The sequence below is a fragment of the Pleurodeles waltl genome, chromosome 3_1 (genome assembly GCF_031143425.1).
Source record: "Pleurodeles waltl isolate 20211129_DDA chromosome 3_1, aPleWal1.hap1.20221129, whole genome shotgun sequence".
In the NCBI taxonomy this organism is placed as follows: Eukaryota; Metazoa; Chordata; class Amphibia; order Caudata; family Salamandridae; genus Pleurodeles; species Pleurodeles waltl.
The window spans coordinates 653,113,813-653,121,048 of NC_090440.1; positions in this window are offsets into that span (position 1 = coordinate 653,113,813).

Consider the following 7,236-nt stretch of genomic DNA (forward strand, 5'->3'; position numbering starts at 1 on the left):
TGCACACACCCATCTCCCCCACAAGCCACCGTCACAAAAGCCCCCACAAGGGAATGCCAGCACTGGGGTACACGGCCACCCACCCATTACACGTAATGGCACACACAGAAGCAATAACCATACTCTTATACCCCTGCAGGACCCGAACGCCACCACACTGCCACAGAGGGTCCAGAGATGTCCATCCCACCCCCAGAAGAGGCCCACAGTGATGACAGCAGCTCTGTCTCCCTGGACCCAGATGACCAGCCCAGCCCATCGGGGACCTCGGGACAGTCGGTAACCATCACACAGCCACAGGCTACAGCACACCTAACCCCCTCTGGGAACACCAGCACAGCTCCCACCCAGCGGGCCCAGGCCTCTGTCTCCAGGACACGTCAATCAGCGGTGTGTCCACCACTACAGGGCACCCAGGTTGACCCACCCCCCCAACAACAACAGGGACCTGGGGGCAGTGGTAGTGGGCACACGGTCCAGGGGACAGAGGCCCAGGGAAACAGGGGAACTGGGAGGGCTGCTGTGCGACAGGGGGGGGACAGGCCCAGGGAACCGACTCTCCAAGAGGCCCTCTCCTCCATCATGGGAGCATACCACCGCTCCCAGGAGACGATGGCTACGGTACTGGCCAGGTTCCAGGAGATCCAGGTACTGCAGGAGGAACGGTTTATGGGGTTCAGAGAGGAACTGCAAAACATTAGTTCCGCAATGGGGACCATCGTCCTGGCCCTTAACCAGATAGTCACCACATTGCGGGACCATGTGGCACCACAAAGGGCCCCTGTCACTAGCATGGACCAGGAACAGGCTACCACCTCCGCCGGCGCTAGTGGACAGGAGGCCCCCACACAACGACAGGCCACCAGAACCCCACCTCCTGCAGAAGAAGAACCACCCCGCAAGCGGTCCCTGAGATCTCAGAAGAAGACAGAGTAGGATGCCAAGACCCCCGCCAGCAAAGGATATCCCCTGATGTCATCCCACTGTCCCACATTGTCACCCTGTCCAAACTTAAACTGCCCCTGCTCCATCCTTCCACAGGCAAATGGACAATGCACCTGTGAGACTGAAAACTGGACTCTGCCATGGACATTACTCCACCATCACCCATCACCATTTTCCAATCATGTTCCTAAATTTAGCACTTTAATAAAATCACTTATTGCACTTAAAAAATCAGGAGTCTGCTTGTATTTTGAACAAATGTATTAGACATAACGGTGCCAAAATGTTCAGTTACATTGTGATGACAACATACCACTGTCACACAGCTGTAGTCCATGGGCAAACAAAGCAGAGGTCACGCAGTGGAGCCCACAGCTCTGAAAACGGAAGGGAAAGTCACAACTCAGTTAACAGGAACTGGGGGGAAACTCAGACAGTAGAGAGGCAGGAGACTTTAAGTAAATGTAAAATGGCGTGGTTGATTCGTACCTGTGTGCTACTGAAAATACTGTTGTATCACTGTGTCCCTGTTGTCTGTGTCGTCCCCGTCGTCTTCCTCCTCTTCACTCTCCACAGGCTCCACAGCTGCTACAACACCACCATCTGGACCATCCTCCTGCAGGAAAGGCACCTGGCGTCGCAAAGCCAGGTTGTGAAGCATACAGCAGGCCACGATGATATGGCACACCTTCTTTGGTGAGTACATTAGGGATCCACCTGTCATATGCAGGCACCTAAACCTGGCCTTCAGGAGGCCGAAGGTTCTTTCTATAATCCTCCTAGTTCGCCCATGGGCCTCATTGTATCGTTCCTCTGCCCTTGTCCTGGGATTCCTCACTGGGGTCAGTAGCCACGACAGGTTGGGGTAACCAGAGTCACCTATTAGCCACACAAGGTGTCTCTGTAGCTGTTCCATCACATAAGGGATGCTGCTATTTCGCATGATGTACGCGTCATGCACTGACCCAGGGAACTTGGCATTTACATGGGAGATGTACTGGTCAGCCAAATAGACCACCTCAGGGAAAACAATGTAGCTCCGCATGTATTTCATCAGGGCAGACAACACTCTGGACAAAACCTTAGAAAACATAGGCTGAGACATCCCTGATGATATGGCCACTGTTGTTTGGAATGATCCACTTGCCAAAAACTGAGTACTGACAGAACCTGCACCAGAGGGGGAATCCCTGTGGGTTGGCGAATGGGGGACATCAGGTCTGGCTCCAGCTGGGCACACAGTTCCTGTATAGTGGCTCGGTCAAGTCTGTATGTCAGTATGACATGTCTTTCTTCCATTGTCGACAGGTCCACCAGCGGTCTGTACACGGGAGGATTCCTCCATCTCCTCACAAGTCCCAGAGGACGGTGCCTAGGAAGGACAACATGGAGCACAGAGTCAAGCAACCCACAGGTACGTAACCACAGCTTGCACAGTACACGATTCGCTATGCATTGAATGGCTTGTATGATTGGCAATGCAAGGCCTAGGCCTGTGTGACGCAGTAGAAATTAAGCCATGTGGGCCCTTGAAATGGCGGCTGCCTGACCTGTGAAGTGTGACAATGGGATGTGAGGTCAATGCGCTGCCGTGGCACAGCGTGGCGGTAGGCCGGTCGAAGACCGCGGCGCAAAGCAGCATTGGTTAACATTGAACCCTATGGGTCTCATGAGCCAATGACGATGTGCGCCGGCGGTCGCGGTACGCACCGCGCCGGTACGCACCGCCGCGGGCGTGACCGCCATTTTCTATCTGCTTAATCACTCAAGACCTGATCATCCACAGGAGAGGACCTATACTGCAAGTGCTGCTGTGACCTCGGTCTGGAAGAGACAATGGCTGCTGCGACTGGGGAAAGGGCCCCTGCCTTTACATCTGAGGAATTGGAGAAACTTGTTGATGGGGTCCTCCCCCAGTATGCGCTACTCTACGGTCCTCCAGACCAACAGGTAAGTACACAGGGAGCACGTTGTATGGGCTATGCCTGTGTTGAGTGAGGTGGATGAAAGATGGTGGGGAGGGGAGCGAATGAGGCATGCATCGCACGACAGATGAGAGCATGTGCCATATGGCAAGGTTGGGGAGGGGGGGCCACTCACATCGAGCATGCAGAAAATGATGTTATTTATTTTCCCACCCTGTCCATGTCACATAGGTCAGCGCCCATCAGAAGATCGACATTTGGCGTGTCATCGCCAAGGACGTCCGGACCCTGGGGGTCCACAACAGACGGGGCACCCACTGCCGCAAGAGGTGGGAGGACATCCGCCGCGGGGGAAGGAAGACCGCGGAGGCTCTGCTGGGGATGGCCTCCCAACGTAGGAGGGATGGCTCCCGTCAATTGACCCCCCTGATGTCCCGGATCCTGGCGGTGGCCTACCCCGATTTGGATGGGCGCGTGAGGACATCACAGCAGACACAAGGGGGTGAGTATCAGCACATTCTGCTATTTTAGCGCACAGTGGACATGTCTGGGTGGGGGAGGAGGGCTGTGGGTATCTCTAGGCCAGGGCGGTTTCTGTAGGCTAGGCCCCTCCGTAAGGCATGGCCCTGTGCCCCCGCCCCCCACCTCTGTAGGGTGCTAAGCACAGCTATCCATGGCCCGGGCTCACCTATGTGGGCATTTGTCGTCCATAGACTTGTAGGCCAAGTCACAAAAATTGAGTAGTGTACCCCGAATGCGCGGCGTAGTGCAGGGGGCTTCTGTGTCTGTCCTCTCCACCAACGGTGTCGCCAATGCATGCACTCAACATGTCTTTCTTTCTTCCCCCCCCCTTTTTGTTGATCTTCCTGTTCATGTGTGCATTAGCATCATCAGGCGGAGGAGAAGTGGCATCGGCGCACGAGGGAGCTGCATCTCACATGGCCCCGGAGGGCCATGCAACCGACTCCGAATTCACCAGTGAGACGGAGGGCGAGGGGAGCTCCACAACGGGGACCCGTGGAGATGTCAGCGACACAGACACGTCCTCGGAAGGGAGCTCCCTTGTGGTGGCGGCAACATCCGTGCCCACCGCAACAACAGGTACAGCCGCCACCCAGCGCACCAGCTCCGCCCTCCCAGCAGCCCCTCAGCGTTCGCCCCGTGCCCGCTCGGCCAGGAAGGCGGGCATCTCCTTCGCCCCAGGCACCTCAGGCCCTGCCCCAGTTACCCCTGCTGCCCTCATTGACCTCCTCCAGACGCTCATTGTTGGGCAGTCTACCCTTTTGAATGCCATCCAGGGTGTAGAAAGGGAGGTGCACCGGAGCAATGCATACCTGGAGGGCATTCATTCGGCTCAGGCTGCCCATCAGCGATCGTTCAACGCTCTGGCCTCAGCACTGACGGCAGCCATTGTCCCTGTCTCCAGCCTCCCTCCTCCAACTCCCTCCACCCAGTCCCACTCCCCTGTACCTCTGCCTATCCCAGACACACCTACAGACCAGCCTGCACACACATCAACACCCAAGGGCAGCTCATCCAGACATAAGCACCACAGATCACACAAGCATTCACACAAGCAACATCCACATGCAGACATGCCAACAGCCACTGCCTCCTCTGTGTCCCCCTCCTCCTCGTCTCCCTCCTCCCTCCCTGTGACGTCTCCACTCACACCTGCATGCACACCATCAGCCAGTACGTCCATCACCAGCACACCCACCAGAACACTCCGCACACGTGCAGTCACCACCCCCACTGCCATTTACACGTCCCCTGTGTCCTCTCCCACTGTGTCTGTCACCCCCTCTTCCAAACCACACAAACGCAGGCAGCCACCCACCCAACAGCCATCCACCTCACGACAGCCTCCGTCACAAGCACCTGCACCCAAAGACAGCACACTTGACTCTCCTACAACCACATCCTCTTCCTCCACTCCCATACCCACTGCACCTACCCTTCCCATTGCTCCAAAAAAGTTTTTCCTCTCCAAAATCAACCTCTTTGCATCACCTGACCCACCCCCTCCATCTCGTAAGAGTCCAAACAGCACCTCAGCCACCACAAGCCCTGCACCTACTAGGACCATAGTTCAGGGCTATTGGAGTCCACCAGCTCCTAGGGCAGGAACATCGGCCAGCAGCAAGGGGACAGCCAGCCCACCCCCTGGGAAAAGAACCAAAAAAGGGAAGGGCCGGCGCGACAGGCCTGAGACGGCTGCCCCCAAGGACACTACCCTTGCACCGTCACCTGGCACATCCACAAAGGGAGGCAAGGGCCCCAGAGATTCGGCGAAGGAGGGCAAGGGCAGCAGGGCGGACAAGTCCGGCAGCAGGCGACCTGCCCAGGAGGGTCCCACCAGCCCCATTTCGGGTGTGACGGAGGACACCCACGGGCCCAGGACTCCAGCACAGGAGGGCCCCGCAAGCGAAAGGTCGGATGGCGACTGAGCGGAAAATATTGTCCAGATCTGGTTCCCTAGGAACACAAGACGAGCACCGCTGAACAGGCCCCGCCGTGACAAGCACCGCTGAACAAGCCCCGCCGTGACAAGCACCGCTTAACAGGGCCCCGCCGTGACAAGCACCGCTTAACAGGGCCCCGCCGTGACAAGCACCGCTGAACAGGGCCCCGCCGTGACAAGCACCGCTGAACAGGGCCCCGCCGTGACAAGCACCGCTCCGCTGGGTCCTTCCTGTCAAGCACCGCTCCGCTGGGCCCTTCCTGTCAAGCACCGCTCCGCTGGGCCCTTCATCTCAAGCACCGCTCCGCTGGGCCCTTCCTGTCAAGCACCGCTCCGCTGGGCCCTTCCTGTCAAGCACCGCTCCGCTGGGCCCTTCATCTCAAGCACCGCTCCGCTGGGCCTTTCCTGTCAAGCACCGCTCCGCTGGGCCCTTCATCTCAAGCACCGCTCTGCTGGGCCCTTCATCTCAAGCACCGCTCTGCTGGGCCCTTCCTGTCAAGCACCGCTCCGCTGGGCCCTTCATCTCAAGCACCGCTCCGCTGGGCCCTTCATCTCAAGCACCGCTCCGCTGGGCCCTTCCTGTCAAGCACCGCTCTGCTAGGCCCTTCATCTCAAGCACCGCACCGCTCCGCTGGGCCCTTCCTGTCAAGCACCGCTCCGCTGGGCACTGCCGTCTCTGAACTGCTCCGCTGGGCCCTTCCTGTCAAGCACCGCTCCGCTGGGCCCTTCATCTCAAGCACCGCTCCGCTGGGCCCTTCATCTCAAGCACCGCTCCGCTGGGCCCTTCATCTCAAGCACCGCTCTGCTGGGCCCTTCATCTCAAGCACCGCTTTGCTGGGCCCTTCCTGTCAAGCTCCGCTGGGCCCTTCATCTCAAGCACCGCTCCGCTGGGCCCTTCATCTCAAGCACCGCTCCGCTGGGCCCTTCATCTCAAGCACCGCTGGCCCATTGGCAGGGCCGGATCTGTGTCGGGCAGGGCTTCACGAAGCACTCTGGGCACCATGCCTCCTCCATAACCAGTGGAGTCTGTAATCCACTTGTGAGACTGTGGCTTTGCACTCCCCAGGATGGTACAGTGGGCAATCCACCCGCTGGAGAGACTTGAGAGACTGTGGCTTTGCACTCCCCAGGATGGTACAGTGGGCAATCCACCCGCTGGAGAGACGTGAGAGACTGTGGCTTTGCACTCCCCAGGATGGTACAGTGGGCATGGAGGCCCCTCGTGGATCTGGCGTCGTGGACTCATGTGGCTGAGGTACCCCCCTTCCTTTCCCCCTGAGGTGCCTGTAGTTTTATTATCTGATGCTCCAGCAGTGTTCTCTCCAATGGAATCGGGTCTCGTGTGTGGGCTTTGCCCATGTGTTCATGCACATTGGCCCACGAACAATGGAAGGTATCCAATATGTGCCGGACTTTTGACCTATGGATATTTTGTTCATGTTGTAATATATTTTTTAATATTTCACTTAACTTCAAATATGCTATAATATACTTAAATATTCATGATCCTTTTATTTTGCCTTTGCATTCTTCCGGGGGGTTTGGGGGTGTCACTATGACTTGTTGCTCTGCATTGGTGTGTAGGTATTTGGGGGGGGGGGTGGGGGGGTGGGTGTGTCGCGTTTGTGTGTGCCCGTAACCCTTTCTCCTCCCCCCTCCCCTGTGTCGTAGGTGCAGTACTCACCGTTGTCGTCTGCGCCGGCATTCGTGCTCCTGGTAGAGGAGCAGGTAGACAATAGCTGGTAGGATGTGTAGTTCGGGTTCCATGCTGTCCAGATTCCTCGTGGAGTGTATAGGGGTGAGCGTTTTCCCATTCGTAGTCTGTTTCCGCCGTGTTTTTATCGGCGGGGCTCCCGCCCCGGAAAAGGTGGCGGATTGGTGAGTTGTGATAGGGTGGGCGGT